Source organism: Erinaceus europaeus, chromosome 2 (genome assembly GCF_950295315.1).
Source record: "Erinaceus europaeus chromosome 2, mEriEur2.1, whole genome shotgun sequence".
NCBI classification, from domain to species: Eukaryota; Metazoa; Chordata; class Mammalia; order Eulipotyphla; family Erinaceidae; genus Erinaceus; species Erinaceus europaeus.
This window is the reverse complement of record NC_080163.1, coordinates 170,658,178-170,676,298: the sequence shown is the minus strand read 5'-3', so window position 1 is coordinate 170,676,298 and position 18,121 is coordinate 170,658,178.

The following is an 18,121-nucleotide window of genomic DNA, read 5'->3' as shown; positions in this document are numbered from 1 at the left end:
CGGTCACCACCAGGTCACCCCATCATCTGGGGCCCAAGTCAGGGAATCCTGGGATTCCCACATAGACACGATGGGCCTAGACCTCTGACAGAGACCTGTCTGCACTGTCACTGGTCATCTCCATCAGGAGCAACACCATAAACCTCTTGTGGGCCTCTACAGGACCTTGCCCTCAATGTGGGACAGCAATGGTAGGGACTGCGCCACTCTCCAAAGGGAGGTTGGCTCAACATACTCTGCCACTGGAGGAAGACTGGTCCTGAAATAAGTGCAGCCTAGAAACGTAAAGGAATCATGTGAGATAAGCTAAAAGGGGAAGGATGAGTAGAGATGATCTCACTTGTAGGCAGAACATAAGGTTCAACAACAGAAAGGAGAAACAAGTAACAAAACGTGGACTGGTTTGGTGTATTGAACCAAAGGAAAGGATTCTAGGGAGGGAGGGCAGGGAGAGGGCTAGGTTGGGGGTGGGGGACAGGGGGTGATTGTGGAGTCCTGGAGCATGATGGGAAAGGACCTAAGTCAGTGAAGAGTGTGTTTTGCAGATACCTATCAAGGTGCAATGTCAAGATTACCTTTGTGTCAAGAACTGTACAAAACCATAAACCTACAATAATATTAGTTTAAAAGATAAAAATTTGTTATTTCAAACTTGCTTTCTTAGTGTTTTATTCATAATGTTTCACTTAAAGTCTGGCCAAAAGTAAAAAGCTGCTTAAATGCTGTACCCATCATAAAGCCAGGCAGAGGCTCATGTGCCATGAAAAGGACCTTGTGCATGAGCAAAGGGAACTGCATAGTGGGAGCTGTCACTGGGTGTCTCTCCTCTCTGTTCCCTTCCCCATATCCTTCTCTTGTCTTTCAGGTACTTTCAAAGAAATTTGAAGAGGACTTTGCTCAACAGTGTTGTCCACTGACTGAATTCATTGCCTCGTGTCACACAAAATAAATTCAGTTAATGAATTACTCATTCCCTCATTCCCAGGACCCGTCACCATGTGCAGGCTGTGAATGCAAACACTTTGCAGAAATTCAGTGTTAGTGTCTGTGAGTCCCGGGAAGCATGTATGACTGTGGCTTGTCCTGTCTCCCTCGTGCCCAGTTGTAAGAGCAGGCCAGTGGTGGGTCCTCCAGGCTGGGTCCCCGCTGGCCTCTGACTCTGCATCCCTCCTTCAGCTTCTCCACCCTGGCTGCCCTTCCCCAGAACTTGGGGCCCTGCCCAGTCTCCCTTCTTCCCCTCTGCTGCCTTCCCAGTGCTGGACAGAAACGTTGCAGAAAAACCACCTCTTCTGTCCTCAGGGCAGCAGAGAAGCAGCAGCTGTGGGGTAAGGAGCAGGGGGAGCAGGTACGCACTTCGTGTTGGAGATGAGCAGCATGTTGGAATATAAGATCATTTGTCTTTTCTGCCACTTCCGCCCCTTCTGGAATTTGGCAGGGCCAAAGAGCAGTATGCGGCCACGAGGCATCACTGGGATGTTCTCCTCTTGCGGGCCACTCTCCTCCACAGAAGTCCTGCAACACAGCAAACCCACAGGGCAGCTTGTCAGCAGGCATTCAGGACACAGGGGCTCATGCTGATGCCAGCACTCACAGCATTACAGAGGAATCTCAGTCCCCCAGAAGGACTCAGCACGCCCACTCAGGAGTCCTGAGCTACACAGAGCTCCTATGAGAGTTGAGGTCACTCAGGGCCAGTGGAGATGGAGGGCAGCTTGAAGGACAGGACACAGGGACTGTCACGTTAGTGTCAGGGGACAAGGAAGCAGCCTAGTCACTGGACCTGGGAGAAAGGAGACACTAAGAGGGAGTGAGGGGGAGTGAGGGTTGGGGTCCTGGTGCTTGGTGCTGGGGAAGGAGCTGAGTGAGGGGTGAAAGTGTTCTGCAGATCCCACTCATGGGGAGATGAGAAATCTTACCTGTGTCAACAATCCGCACTGTAGTGAATTATCACTGACCCCCAATATAAGAATTAAAAAAAAAGTAAGGGGATGCTAGAGGTCAAAGGAGAGAGGATGAGAAATGTTTCAAAGAACCAGCTCAGGGCCAAGGCCTAAAGGCAGCACAGCGTCTAGAGTGTTGTGGGAAAATCATCAACCCCAAGTATCATCTGCAGTTTTTGCCTGTGTGACTCTGCTGCTTTCTTCACACATTCCTCTCCCCCTTTTCTTTCCTCTTTGCTTCTTTTCTCTTCTCTTCTCTGTCTCTCTTCCTGGGTCCATGCTCCCAGAGGGATAAAGAATGGGAAAGCTATCGGGGGAGGGGGTGGGATATGGAGATTGGGTGGTGGGAATTGTGTGGAGTTGTACCCCTCCTACCCTATGGTTTTGTTAATTAATCCTTAAAAAAATAATTTTAAACAGATATACATGGGACCTACAGAGGTCAGATTGCATGGACTCCAAGAGTGTGAAGAGGTCATTCCATTGTGGTCTCACATTAACATACACACTTAGATAACAGGATTATTGAAAACTGACTCTAATCTTCTTTAAGTCAGTCTTCACTTTGGGGGTGAGGGAGGCAGGAAGCCCACAATCATCAAATAATAAATCAAACATCCAAATGTTTCTCAACTCAAGGAAGTACAAAGCTATTTGTGGCTGTGCCCTGAGTAAGCCCACAGGACTCTGATCCTAGCAGGTCAAGTCTGCTCTCTGGCATCAGCAGGAGGGAATCTCATGAGACCAGGGCTGAAGCTGAGGATTCTGTCAGTGGGCATCACACAGAGCACATCCTGGGACTGCCCTCCTCCTGCTCTGCCGGTCACACAGGGCATGTGAACAGACTCTACCTGAAGCAGGACAGACAGCCCAGACACCCTGAAAGCCGCGAAGACTTTCTGGTAGACTCAGACATCCTCTATTCTTCACTCCTTGATGCTAAAGAGAGAGCTGGACACAGAACTGCTTGCACTGTCAGCTCAGTCTTCAAGACTGAAGATTCCGCTGTAGCCAAGGCCCCTGGGCTGTGATGTCATCGGTCAAAGGTCAGTGTCATAACTGACCAGCTGACAGCATGACTTGACTCCCTGAAGCATGTTATACCACCACTCTTCATTATTAAAATAGTTTTCTTTTGAGATGACTGTAGACTTTCAGGCTTTTACTAGAAATAATAGAAATGTCACAAGCCTTGCCCCATTTCACACAGTAGTTATATCATTATATAATTCTAAACAGTAAATATCACAGCCAGATATTCACATGGGTGCTGTCAGAGACACACTATTTCCAGGAGCATAAGTAGTGTGTGTGTGTGTGTGTGTGTGTGTACATAATGGCATTGTTATCTCCATAAACCCATTTTAAAAATAAACAATCCAGTAGCAAATGAGTTGTAGATATTCCTTTCTTTAGTTTATTTATTATTTATCTAAATTTCTTTATTGGGGAATTAATGTTTTACACTCTACAGTAAATACAATAGTTTGTACATGCATAACATTTTCCAGTTTTCCATATAAGAGTACAACTCCCATTAGGTCCTCTGTTATCCTTTTTGGACCTGTATTCTCCCCTCCACCCACCCCAGTCTTTTACTTTGGTGCAATACACCAATTCCAGTTCAGGTTCAAGTTGCACATATTCTATGATGTCCTTCAACTCTAGTATAAAGATACACATCCGAGTAACCACTAGAGGACTTGAATTAGCCTAGAATAGATGCCTTAGCTTTTTGCTATATCTTTTCTCTTTTTTTTATTATTAGGTCTTTCATTTTCTTTTTAATTTGCTATTAATTTTGTTACAAGATTGTGATCACATTGTACAGTTTCACACCACCAGAGTACTGTATCCCCTCTCTCCCAAAGACAACCACCAGAGTTCTCACAAGTCTCACAGTTTCCTTGCTTCTATTTTGTTTGGATTTTTTTTTACAAGTTCAGTGAATCATATCTCCAGATTCCACATATGAGTGAAACCATCTGGTAGTTGTGTTTCATATCTTCACTTATTTTGGTAAGTATAATCACTTCAGTTCCATCCATTTTGTTGTTTTTGATTGCAGAGTAGTATTTCATGGAACATCTATCCCATGACTCCTTATTCAGTCAAGTCATCTGATGATGGGAATCTAGGTGACTTCCACTCTTTTTCATTTTCTTTTTAATAATCATTTTATTATAGTTCACTGGACAGGGACAGAGAAAGTGAGAGTGAATGAGCAGATGGAGAGATAGAGAAGGAGAAGGAGAGACACCTGCTGCACTGCTTCAACTGCTTGTGAAGCTCTTCCTCTTCAGGGGGACCAGTGTCTTGAACCCAGCAGCTTGTAACTAGTGCTCTGAGTCAGGTGCGCCCCACTCTGCTCCACCCCTCCAGCACTTCTTGTCTTAAACAGCCCTGGTAAGATGCACTCCATCTGATCACAGACAAGAAACATACAGATTAACATCAGTGAGAGAGTTACTGGTCAGAACAATCAAGGTGCTGAGCCCCAGACAGGTGTGTTTGTGTCTGTGTCTGCTTGTGTGGGGAGAGGTGGGGAGAAGCCTGTTCTCACTGCCCTGCTGCATCATCTGAGTGCTTGACCAGGCTGGGGTTCCTCAGACTTCTCTTTCTTTCTTACCTTTTCCTTAGTATCCTGTAAACTAGTTGAAAGAAAATACGATGTGATGCTTGAACAGTGCTTTCCTCACTCAAGTCATGAAATATGAGACAGATGTTTTGTGTCCTTAAGAAAAAGATTAAGAACAAGAGCAATTGAAGCACACATCATGGGTTTCCCCCGTGCTGCTGGGAAATGGGTAAAGCACAGTCAGGTGCCCCTGGTTTTTTTCATCTGCTTCCATCTCCCAGTGACTCGTTGGAAAACCACCTCTAAAAGGTCCAGGGAGATTTGCTTTAGCTGCTGCAGCCCCTCAGTCTTCCCTGAGACCATGACCAGGAGGACACAGTCCAGGCCACCTGAGTAAAGTGGCCTTGCTGGGCCCTGCTCTGTCCCCTTCCTGTTCCTACTGAGACTCACAGCCCCCCTCCTCCTCACCCCTGTGGCATATCCAGGGGGACTCTGTCCCTGCTCTCACTGAGCCTCGGCCTCCTGCTCTTGCACTGCTGCCCTGAAAAGATGTGCAGGGACCTGGGGTTGGGCCACTGCACCCCGGGTCCTGCAGGAGCTGCTGCCCTCCAGGGTAGCAGGGTAGCAGGGTAGCTGAGTGCAGATGTGCTCGGTGGTGGGGTCCTGAAACCTCAGCCACAAGGCCATGTCACTGCCTCCCCTTGGAGCTTACAGGAGCTTCTCCTCTGCTTTCTGAGGACCGGGGACCCAGGAATCTCCATAGGTTACAGGGAGGGCAGGTGGGATTGTGCCTGTGTGTCAGTGAATGAACTGTGAACCATGAAGCCCCCTGTAAGATAATGAAAAAAAAAAAAGCCTGTAGAGATGGAGGTTGGCCATGTCTACAACCTTAGGGGAACTGAGGTGGCTTTTAGTGGGGAGACTGAGGAGTCAGAACTCTGGTGCTGGGAATGGTGTAAATTCAAAGCCCTGTTGACAGGCTATTTTGTAAAATTAAACAATGAATCAATTAATTAAAAAATAGCACATGGTAGGCAATAGCAAGGTGAACACAGCACACCTTTAATTTCATTAGATGTTTAGCATGAAGTGGCCTTTTCTTCCTGCTCTTTCCATACCACGGTTATCGCTGAGGCTCATTGCCTGCCGGACTCCACCTTTCCTGGAGACCTTTTTATTTTTTTTATTCTCTTTCTTTTTTTTTTTCCATTTTTCTTTTGATGGTGACACAGAGACAGGGAGAGAAGACAAAGGGGAGAGACCCTTGCAGCACTGCTCATCAGCTCATAAATCTCTCTCTCTCTCTCTCTCTCTCTCTCTCACACACACACACACACACACACACACACACACACACACACGGACCCAGGACTTGAACCGCAGCTGCACTGTGGTGGTAACATGTGCACTCTTCCAGCTGAGCCACCACCTAGGGCCTGGTCTTTCCACTGAGCCCTCTGTTTGCACACACCAAGGGCAGTTTGTACACTGTGGTGGGTGACCGCCCAGGTGTGAGACACACACAGACAGATGTACAGACACACACAGCAGGCAGGCAGCTGGCAGGCCTCGTCCCGTGTCCTCCCCAGTGGAAGCTGCCTCACTCTCAGGCCTGCAGTGAGAGCTCTGTTGCTCCTTCCCTGTACCTCCTATCTCGCCCTCTCTCAGCCTATTTCTCTCTGTCTCTGTCATAAAAAGATAATGAGTAACAAACAATGAAAGGAAAGCTGGCCGCTGGGAGCATTAAATGTATCACACAGACAGCAACCCCCGTAGAAAACCCCTGCAGCAAAAATGAAGAAATGCATTTACATTTTTATAAAATCAGACTTCATATGATAACTAAATGTGTTATATTGAAGAGGTATCAATACAACTAAATATTAGGATGAACTCTGTGTAGGAAATTGTTGCCTCCACCAACTAGGTTGTTGGCCTGTGGATACAAAGGTACTCAAGGAAGTACTTTGCTCCCTCCCTCCCTCCCTCCCTCCCTTCCTTCCTTCTTCCTTTATTTGTTTCTTTCCTTTCTTCCTTCTTTCCTTCCTTTCTTTCATAATATCTCTATTTTTTCATGCCTAGGGTTTCACTCCTCCAAAGCTGTTTTGTTTTGTTTTGTTTTGTTTTGTTTTTCCCAGATAAGGACAGAGAGAGAGGAAAGCTCTCAGCACTGCCTGCCATCTTCTACAGTGTGGTGAGGCCCAGGCCTGAGCCCAGGTGGTGCACAGGGCAAAGTGGGCAACTGTCTGGATCAGCCATCTTGCTGGTCCTGAAGGGTCTTTCCTACCTCTATTCTAGCTTCTACCTCATTTAATAACACTTCAACATACTAACTGCCAGACAGTTCTCATCTCTTTCTTATTTACTTTTAAATTTATTTTTACTTTTTTTTATTAGAGAGTTCTTCTTCTAGCATTTGCCATTAGAGAGTTAATATCCATTCACAAAACTGTAAGGTAATAGGGGTACAGTTCCACACGGTTCTCACCACCAGAAATCAGTGTCCTCACTCCTCCATTTCACCTGGGTGATGTTGGGAGTGTTTGTCACCAGGAATATTGTTTTTATAGCTTCAATGAGAGGGAAGCTAATGTGCAAAACACCAGAGGAAGCTATGCACAGTTTCACTTATCTGAGAGAAAAGTTCTCCCAAGATCACCAATATAGGCTGATTCTATAACTAATCTCTGTGTGTGTGTGTGTGTGTGTGTGTGTGTGTGTGTGTACCCCTGTCCCCAATTTTTATAGTGGTCCTGCCTTTACCCCCTTTCCAGTTCACCCCCTGGCATCGATTACTACTTACAGGAGTCTTTCTCCGCCACCCTTCTCAGATAAGTGAAACTGTGCAAAGCTTCCTCTGGTGTTTTTCAATTCGCTTCCCTTTCATTGATGCTATAAAAACAAGCTTCCTGGTGACAAAAAGTTTGGATCCTGGTGGAATAGTGGTACAGAGCCCTCTGGTTCACTTCCGCTCCCATAAATCCCTCTGGGAGTCTGGACCAAAGATCATTATGGGGTGCAGAAGGTGGGAGTTCTGGCATCTGTAATTGCTTCTCCACTGGACATAGATATTGGCAGATTGATACATACCCCTAGTCTATGTTTATCTTTCCCTGGTGGGGCAGGGTTCTGGAGAGCTGTATTCTGGGTCATGTTGGTGAGGTTGTCTGCCCAGGAAAGTCAGGAGGGTAATACAGTAGCACCTGGAACTTGGTGACTGAAAGTCAGAAAGATGGGAAGCAGGACAAAACATTTAATGAATAAGAACCCTCAAGTACGTGTGATGCCTTCTTTAGACCCTTCCACTAGAATTCCAGGCTTGTGAGGTCTGAGTCTAATCGGGAAGGACTATGAAGGACTCTTGTCTGAGGCATGTAATTGCCCCTTACTTAGGGGGACATGTACACCTGTGCCCAGCATCCTAGGCCCCAGCCTATGTCTACTCTGTAACTTTGTTAGAAAGCGTGCTGTGGAAATGGAACTAGGTGGTCTCATGTGTGAGGAAAGATCTCACCATAAGAGGAGATGGGATGTTGACATCTCCGACTTGGTGTCTGGAGACAATCCACGGTAACAAGTCAGCAGCAGCACGTAGTGGCCTGGTGGCTCAGGTAGTGTTGATTGAGCTGAGCTTGTTTTTCTTTGAAATTCCAGTGGTTGGGATTTACCATAATATACTTGACCTCACTATGCTTTCTGCTGTTTAAGGCTGTCTGCTAATAACAGTATCTTAGATACTGACAGGGCCAGTCGATTTTGATCTATCTGGCTAAGGTTATAGGTAAGTTAGGTACTTATACACACACATACATTCATCAAATGGTCTTTAAAGATTATAAACAGATGTTGTAAATATAGTGGTCAATGGTGTAGATATGTCTCTCAATACCTTGTAATTGTCTAAATATGTGATATCCATTTAAATTGTGTACAGTCTGGAGATGGCTTTATTGTGCAAATTCACTAAGAGTAGAAAACACCCAGAAAAACTTGAAAGTCTCCATAGTTTGCTGGGTCAGGAGTCAATGATTTTCAACTGCTATCCTGCCTTCTAGGCTTCTATTGATGGTCAGTTGCTCCTTGGGGATCCTCTTGCTGGTCCACTCTCCTTGTTGGGGATATTCTGCCTGATTCAGCAGCTGTTAGCTTTCATTAGTAGAACACATCTGCTAGTTTTCCCCCTGGGGCCCCATAGATGTCAGTTGGTCTTGCTGAGATCAAGCATGTGCACCAAAGACACAGTAAGTAGACCAGGGTCTGCTGATGCATTGGCAGCTTTCAGTTTGCCAATGCTCTATCCCTTTGTAACCTAAAGTTTTGTTCTAAAAAATATCCATCCTTGGGAGTCCGGCAGTGGCGCAGTGGGTTAAGCGCACATGGCGCAAAGCGCAGGGACCGGCGTAAGGATCCCGGTTCGAGCCCCCAGCTCCCGACCTACAGGGGAGTCGGTTCACGGGCAGTGAAGCAGGTCTGAAGGTGTCTATCTTTCTCTCCCCTCTCTCTCTGTCTTCCCCTCCTCTCTCCATTTCTCTCTGTCCTATCCAACAACAAAGCAACATCAACAATGGCAATAATGACCGAAACGAGGCTGCAACAACTAGGGCAACAAAAAGGGGAAAAAATGGCCTCCAGGAGTGGTGGATTCATGGTGCAGGCACCGAGGCCAGCAATAACCCTGGAGGAAAAAAAAATCCATCCTTATTTGTGAAATGTATGACATGTTTTAATAAAATGACTTTTACACATACACACACACACACACACACACAGATGTATGTAAATTTTCCATGGTAAGAAAACCAAAATAATTCTAGAATTTGGGACTATTGGATTTGGTTATCTTGTGCCTTATAGGTTACATACACATATGCACAAAAATCCATAGACCTATAAGATGTACCTTACGGAAAACCAAAATATTTGTGGTATTTGGGGCTGTTGGCTGTTTGGCTATTGGCCAAGAGTAAGGTTGTTCAGTTTAGGACTTTGTCCCCCCCAGTGCTAAGAGAGGAGCTGCCGCTGGAGGGCAGTGTTAGACAATTAAAAAAAATCAATTCCTTGCCTTTCTTTCAGAGAGAAGACATTTTAAATCCAACAGCACAGATACAGTTATCTTCTCATTCAACTGCATGAGTTTGACCTCTGAGGTTATTTCACTGTTTTGTTTGTCTCTAGTCTTTGCAGTCCATAGAACTCACCTCTTCTACCCCCCCCCCCCCGTGAACCCCAGTGATTTCACCTATGAGTTATTTAGGAAACCTGAGTCTCTGTATCTGCTGCTTTCTGACTTGAACTGCCTTGTCTTCAGCACTCAGATAATTAATAAAGGAATGATGCCTCAGGTGTTACTATAAGTCTGCTTTTGAGAGGCTTCCTTGTGCCTGTATGAATGGGATACACTCTTTCTAGATAGCTTACACAACAAGATTTCTTTCACTGCCCACAAGGACTTCTTTGGATTGCTCCAAATCTTTCATCTTTCCTGCATCCGAAAGTTGTCTATTTCATCCTAATGTTATCTATTTCATCCTAAAGTTGTCTATTTCAATAACCCTGATATATATATATATATATATATATATATCCGTGCCTGCACTGCGAATCTACTGCTTCTGGAGACCATTCCCCACATTTTTGCTGCCTTTGTTGATGTGCCATTGTTGTTTTATTTTTATTGTTGCCATTGCTGTTGTTGTTGCTGCTGGACAGGGCAGAGAGAAGTCAAGAGAGAAGCAGAAGACATAGAGGGGGAGAGAAAGTATGACACCTTCAGACCTGCTTCACTGCCTGTGAAGCGACTCCCCTAGAGGTGGGGAGCCAGGGGCTTGAACTTTTTTTGGATCCTTATGCAGGTCCTTGTGTTTCATGCCATGTGTGCTTAACCCACTGCACTGCTACTGCCTAGCCTCTATTTTCTAGTTTTAAGGTCTTCCTTGCATATGGGTATGGATATGTGTATGCTTACATACTATTTTTATAATGAGTGCTCAATTTAAAAATACAAAATGTCTGAATTTAAAATGATTAAAACTCATGCCCGGAGATGAATAATAATTGTATTTATATAATATTTGCACTTGTGTTTCATTTGGCTCTTCCTCTTTTTTTTTTTTTGTGCCTCCAGTGTTGTTTCTGGGGCTCAGTGCCTGCACCAGGAATCTACTGCTCCTGCAGGCATTTTTTCTATTTTATTAGGCAGGGCAGAGAGAAATTGAGAGAGAGGAGGGGGAGATAGAGAGAAGGAGAGAAAGATAGACACCTGCAGACCTGCTTTGCTGCTTGTGAAGCAACCCCTCTGCAGGAGGAGAGCCAGGGGCTTGAACTGGGATCCTAGCGCAGGTCCTTGCACTTTGTACTATGTGCGATTAACCTGGTGAACCACCACCTGGCCTGGCCTTTTGTCTTTAACTAAAATTAAAGTATGGTTTTTGTTATGATTGCCACTGTCCAATCAGTAAGGTGGTCCTGACTTTAATCTTGTGATACAGCTATTATCACTATCATTCCAATTTACAGTTGAATTTGCAGCTAGAGATATGTTTTTAACTAATCAGACACCGAAGAAATGTGACCACTAGCTAATTATAGATCGTGTTTATGTAATTGGCAGAGCTGCTCTTGCTGACACTGAAGTTGATTGCACTCACCTCTTAGACTTTCTGTAGATTCTGACTTAGAAAGGTACATCAAAACTCTGGTGACTGCTATGTGCCAAGTAGGGATTCATAGGCTTATTAATATTTTCTCAGTAGTGTAAAGCCACCTGTATTCTGAGGCTCATTGGATCAGTCAGTCAGATGTGTACCATACTGGTAGGACCTGAAGGTTCACAGATGAGTTGGAGCACAGCACAGCATGTGCTTCACGACTTAGCTTCCTACCCACCACAGCATGTCCTGTCCTGGAGTGAATGGTGCTCTGGCCTGTCCCTTATACAAAATTACAGCTTATTACTGTTTGACTCACAGGTTAGTTAGTTTTTGAAATCAGTGATTCTATTCAGTGTCAGTGAGGCTGGGGAAGTGACATTCTTACCAGCATTGCTGAGTTGGTTGCAAATTGATGCACACTTTCAGGAGAAAAATTTCTCAAATGATTGTTAAACTGAAAATAATCACATGGGCTTGGGAGCCGGGCAGTAGCACCCCTGGTTGAGCGCAAACATGACATCTGCAAGGACCCCTGGTCAGGGCTCCAGTCTCCACCTGTGGGAAAAAGCTTTACAAGTGGTGAAGCAGGGCAGGAGATCTATCTATCTCTATCTATCTATCTATCTATCTATCTATCTATCTATATCTCTATTGCTATCTCCTGTTCTCTCTCAATATCTCTTTCCATATTGATTTTTCTGTATCTATTAAACAAAGAAGTAAAATATTAATAAAGAGTTGTAAAAAAAAAGAAAATACATAGACTCTTTGAATAAGAATATACTTTAAAAAACTTGTCCCAAGGAAATCACTGGGCCTTTGCTCCAAAATTCATTACACAGAACCTGGTACTTCAGAGAAAAATAGACAAATAAGAAATGGTTTAAAAATGTTAAGTTCTATGGACTGGGAGGTGGTGCAGTGGATAAGGCATTGGACTCTCAAGCATGAGGTCCTAAATTCAATCCCTGGCAGCACATGTACCAGAGTGATGTCTGGTTCTCGCTCTGTCTCCTATAATTTCTCATTACTCAATAAATAAAAGCTGAAAGAAAAAATTTTAAGTTCCAGGAAGATAACTCATAAGCAGAGCACAGAACATAGATGCATATAAACGCAGGTTCAGTCTGGTGTGTGTGTGTGTGTGTGTGTGTGTGTGTGTGTGTGTGTGTGTGTGTGTGTGTTAGAAATAAGTGTATCTGGGGCTGGGTGGTAGCACACCTGTTTGAGCACACATGTTACAATGCTGAAGGACCCGGGTTGAGGCTCGTAACCCCCAGTTTCAGGGGGATAGCTTTGAAAAAGGTGAAGCAGGGCTGCAAGTGTCTCTCTGTCTTCCTCTCTAACTTCCCTTTCCTCTCAATGTCTGGATGTCTCTGTCCAATAAATTAAGATAATAAATTTTTAAAATATATATCTATATATACATATATATGTATATATATATATATATATTTTAAAAAACTGAGGAAAGACACAAAGCAAAGACACAAATGGGCTGGGTGTATGGATCAACATGCCAACTCCCATGTTTAGAGGAGAAGTAGTTACAGAAGGCAGAATTCTTACCTTCTGCGCCCCAAAAGGAATTCTGGTCCATACTCCCAGAGGGAGGAGAAATGTTATGGGAAGGTGACTTGAAGATAACTATTTACAGAAGGAATAAGTCAACTCATATCTTTAACCTTGGGAGAACCACTGCAGTTCCCAGTGAAGGGGCAGAAAAGGAATGGAATTGTACTTCTGTTGTCTCATAATTTTGTAAATCAGTATTAAGCCACTAATAAAAACCTTTCAAAACTTGAATCATCTGTGTTCAGGCAGTGGCACTCCCAGTTGAGTGCACATATTGATATGTGCAAGGAACCAGGTTCAAGCCCTTGGCCTCCATCTGCAGGGAAGAAGCTTCATGAGCAGTGAAGCCACGATGCAGGCATGTCTCTGTCTCTCTCCTTCTTTCTCCCCAACCCCTGTCAGTTTCTTTCTCTCCTGTCAAATATGAAGGAAACAAAAACCAAAAAAAAAAGGGAAGGAAAAATGAATGGTCACTAGGGTCAGTGGATTCATTGTGGAAGCACCAAGCCCCAAATGATAACCCTGGTGGAAAAAGAAAATCTAAAAATGGTAGAATTTTGTATTCAATTATCAAAATAATGTAGTAGCATAATTTTGTAGGTTTGGAAATTTATTACAGACTCCATCTTAAGCAACAAAAGCAAATTAATATGTAAAGTATGATGGATTCCTTGTGCAGGCACCAATCCCCAGCAATAACCCTGGTGATGAAAAAAACAAACAATAATAACAACAACAACAACAAAAATGATGTTGAGATAAAGAAGTTAAAAGAATCTTTAAATCTAAAGCAAACAGGTAAACAGTAACAAGTCAGCCCACATATCCTTGTAGACACTATATAGAAGGCAGTGTGCAGACATCAGATAAAACAACAGTGCTGTTGGGGGATGGTCTAGACGTGAATTGCAGTAGACAATGAAAAATAAAATAGTTTCTAGAATGTGATTAGTAGTCTTTTTAGTTACATAGCATTTCCTCTCATTGTACACATTCTAGTGTTAATGAATCTAGTTTTTTTGATACTTGATTAAAACCAAGGGTGAAGGACAGTGATAATGAGGAACAATGAATAACTTCCAAAAAGCCCCCAGGGTTGACTCACTCACCAGCTGGGCGGCCAGTCTCAGTGAAGATTCATGTGAACACCATACCTCTGGACCTGTACGGAGACTTTGCATGAAGTCTTGGAAGAGTGTCTGTCACACTCATGCTTAATGTACCCAAGTGTGGATTAACTAGGGGACAGGTGACCCTTTCAAATCACATGTAGGAACAACTCCAAATTCAGTTAAACTCGGTCCTCTTGCTTGTCTCCAGGACATCCACGGAGCACCCCCTGGTCTCTTCCCTGGCTGGCGAGTTTTTTCACCCGCCTGTTGCTGCTTCTGCTGTTCAGACCTCTTTTAATGTGGATGTCCATGTTCACTACAGGCTGTGTTGCAGAATAGACTCAGTGCCCTGTTTGTTTTTGTTTTTTTTAATTTAAGTTTCAGGTGATCTTCAAGGGTTTTATTCAACAGCTTCTTCTTTGGGACACCATCTTTGAAGTTTCTGAGTTTTCCTTCTGCTTTGATCTGATAAACTAAGCCTTAAAGACTGACTGCTCAGCCTCCTTACATGTTCCTGCTGTGCACTGTTTCCTCCTGGTGGAGGCCTCAGTGCTGTTGCCTGACCTCTTCAACAGTCCTTTTCATCAGCTCAACTCCCACAACTTCCTGCACCTCCTGGTTTGAATGGGAATGTTCCTCGTCCCCATTTCAGGAAGTTTTGCTGCTCCAAGAATTTTAGTTTCCTCTTCCTCTCCTTTTGTTTGGCAGTGTGGGGAGGACCTCAGGTTTCTAGCGTGTCTCCTCATGCTGGCTGACGTTGCCCATTCATATAGTGATAGACTGAAACACCACTGCTGGGGCCAGATGGTGGCACATATGTTACAATGTGCAAGGACCCGGGGTCAAGCCACCAGGCCCCATCTGCAGGGGTGGGGGACAAGCTTCACCAGTGGTGAAGCAGGGCTGCAGGTGTCTCTCTGTCTCTCTCCCTCTGTATCTCCCCCTTTCAATATCTGGCTATTTCTATCCAACAAATAAAGATGAAAGAAAGGAAGAATGAGGGACCTGGGTGGTGGTGCAGCGGGTTAAGCACACAAGGGAGGAAGTGCAAGGACTGGCATAAGGCTCCAGGTTCCAGCACCTGGCTCCTCACCTGCAGGGGGTTCGCTTGACAGGTCGTGAATTAGGTCTACAGGTATCTTTCTTTCTCTTCCATCTCTGTCTCCCCCTCTTTTCTGGATCTCTCTCTGACTTTACCAACATCAACAATAGCAATAACAATAGAGAAAGTGGGAATAGAGAGGTAGAGAGAGGGAGTGGGGGAGAAAGGAAGCTAGGAATAAATAAAGAGAAAGAAAGAAAGAGGGAAAGAAAGAAAGACCACTCTCTGAAACTTGCTCTGGTGCTGTGGTCCCTCACTATGGTCCTAGAACTTGAATGTGGACCACGTGCATGGCAAGGTTCTTGTCCTGCCTGATGGAATACATCTCCAGTCCTCTTTCTTCACTTTTTATTTCATTTTATCTGATTCTTGTGTTTTTAAATTTTATGATTAGATTGTAAAATTCCAGTGTATAGTGCTGTGTCACACCCACCACCAGAGTCCTGAATCCCAACCACTCCACTACCCAAAGATGACCACTAGAGTTCTCACAAGTCTTACACTTTGCTTGATTCTGTTTTGTTTTTTCAAGTTCATATGTTTCAGTTCTCTATATTCCACATGAGTGAAACCATCTGAGAGTTGACTTTAGTGCCTTCATTTATATCTAGAAACAAAATCATCTCCAGTTCTATCCATTTTGTCCTGAAAGACACAATATCATCTTTTTGATTGCCGAGTAGTATTCCGCTGAATATATATCCCATAACTTCTTTAGCCAGTCTTCTTTTTTTTTTTTTTTATAAAATCTTCTAACAATAAAGGGGGCTGGGTGGTGGTGCGCCTGTTACAATGCATAAGGACCCGGGTTCGAGCCCCTAGTCCCCACCTTGAAGGGGAAAGCTTTGTGAATGATGGAGAGCTGCAGGTGTCTCTTTTTTTTAACCAGAGCACTGCTCAGCTCTGGTTTATGGTGGTGCATGGGATTGAACCTGGGACTTTGGAGGCCCAGGCATGAGAGTCTCTTTGCAGAACCATTATGCTATCTACCCCCGCCCCAGTGTGTGTCTCTCCCTCTCTGTCACCCCCTTTCCTCTCAATTTCTGGCTGTCTCTGTTCAATAAATAAAGATAATTTTTGAAAAATTTAAACAGAGTGGGGCAGTAGCACAATGGGTTAAGCACACATGGTGCAAAGCACAAGGACCGGCATGAGGATCCCGGTTCGAGCCCCCGGCTCCCCACCTGCAGGGGAGTCGCTTCACAGTTGGTGAAGCAGGTCTGCAGGTGTCTGTCTTTTTCTCCCCCTCCCTGTCTTCCCCTCCTCTCTCCATTTCTCTCTGTCCTATCCAACAACAGCAATAGCAACAACAACAATAGCAAGGGCCACAAAATGGGAAAAGTGGCCTCCAGGAGCAGTGGACTCCTAGTGCAGGCACTGAGCCCAGCGATAACTCTAGAGCCAAGAAAAAATAATTTATTTTAATTTAAAAAAAAAGATGGGAAAGCTATCAGGGGAGGGGGTGGGATATGGAGACTGGGTGGTGGGAATTGTGTGGAGTTGTACCCCTCCTACCCTATGGTTTTGTTAATTTATCCTTTCTTAAATAAAAAAAAGAAAGAAAAAGGAGGGAAGGAAGGAAAGGAGAAAGAGAGAAGGGTAGTGGTGTACCTGGTTGAGTGCATACATGTTACAAGGACCCGGGTTCAAGCCCCCAGTCCCCACCTGCAGGGGGAAAGCTTCATGAGAGGTGAAGCAGGGCTGCAAGGCTGCTCTGTCTCTCTCCCTCTGTCACCCTCTTCCCCCTCGATTTATGGCTGTCTCTATCCAATAAATAAAGACAATATTTAAAAAGACAGAGAGTGAGAGAAAGAAAGCAAAGAACAAAAGAGCAAAACTCCCATGTGAAGCGAGTAGCCCAGTCCCTGTGGGGTGCTGGTTTCAAAGACCCCATCTGCCCTTCGGTGGGCATCTCAGGGATTCTTTGGCCTGCACAGTGGGCCAGAGGCGAGGTCACCAGGCAAGGCGCACAAGCGCGGCCTCAAAGCCAGCCCCGACTACCCACGCCACAGTCTCTAGGGCCCTGCCACAGAAGTGCCAGAACCCGGGCCAAGATGGTGGCTCACCCAGTGAGGCAACCCCATCGCCGTGTGCAAGGACCTGGTTCAAATCCCCAGTCCCCACCTGCCGAGAAGTTTCATGAGCAGAGCAGGACGGGTGTCTGCTTGTCTCCGTCCTTCTCTCTCTTAGCAGGTAGCAAAAGGCAGTGGAATCACTGCGCAGACACTGAGCTCCAGGGGTAACCCTGATGGCAAAATAAATCAATACAAATATATCTATTCTCCCCCCTCCCTTGCTTACAAGGGTGTCAGGGATTGAACGTGGGACTTGGAAACCTTAGGCATAACCATTATGCCATCTACCCGCCCCCAATTATTTTACAGTCCTGTAACGACTCCCTCCCCCACCTCCCGCCAGTCTTCTAATGATGGGCATTTAGGCTGCTTCCTCTCTTTGACTATTGTGAATAATGCAGCTATGAACATAAGAGTGTCTATGTCCCTTCACATTAGTGTTTGAGTGTACTTTGGATAAATGCCTGTATGGAGTTATGGGATATATATATTCCGTGGAATATTACTGTGCATTCAGAAAAATCTGATTACATACAAAACTTTTAGACAAGTTGTTCAGTTTTCTTGAAATATGCCACTGAGTCTTGATAGGGGTTGCATTGTAATTGTAGATTAGTTTTGGTTGAAAGACCATTTAATATTGTTTATTCTTCCAATCCAGGGATGAGGAATGTTCTTCAATTCTTGTGTGAAAAGACATTCTCTATTTCTTTTAACAGTGCCCAATAGTTTTCCTTTATGTGTTTGTGTGGTTTATATTTTTAACCTCTTTTGTGAGACCATCCCAAGGTATTTTATGTTTTTGGTTTTGATTGTAAATGTACTTGAGTCTTTTATTTTACTCTCTTCTAACTTTTTTGTATACAGAAATGCCACAGACTTATGAGTATTGACTTTATATCCTGTTACTTTATGAAATTTATTAAATACTTCAGTAGTTTGTCCGTAGAGCCTTGAGGTTCTCCAGATATGTTATCAGTCGTTAGCAAATAGTGCTAGTTTGATTTTTCTTTCTAATTTGCATATATTTGATATTTCTTTCTTATCTGGTTGCAGTGGTGAGGACCTCAGTGACTGTAGTGAATAACA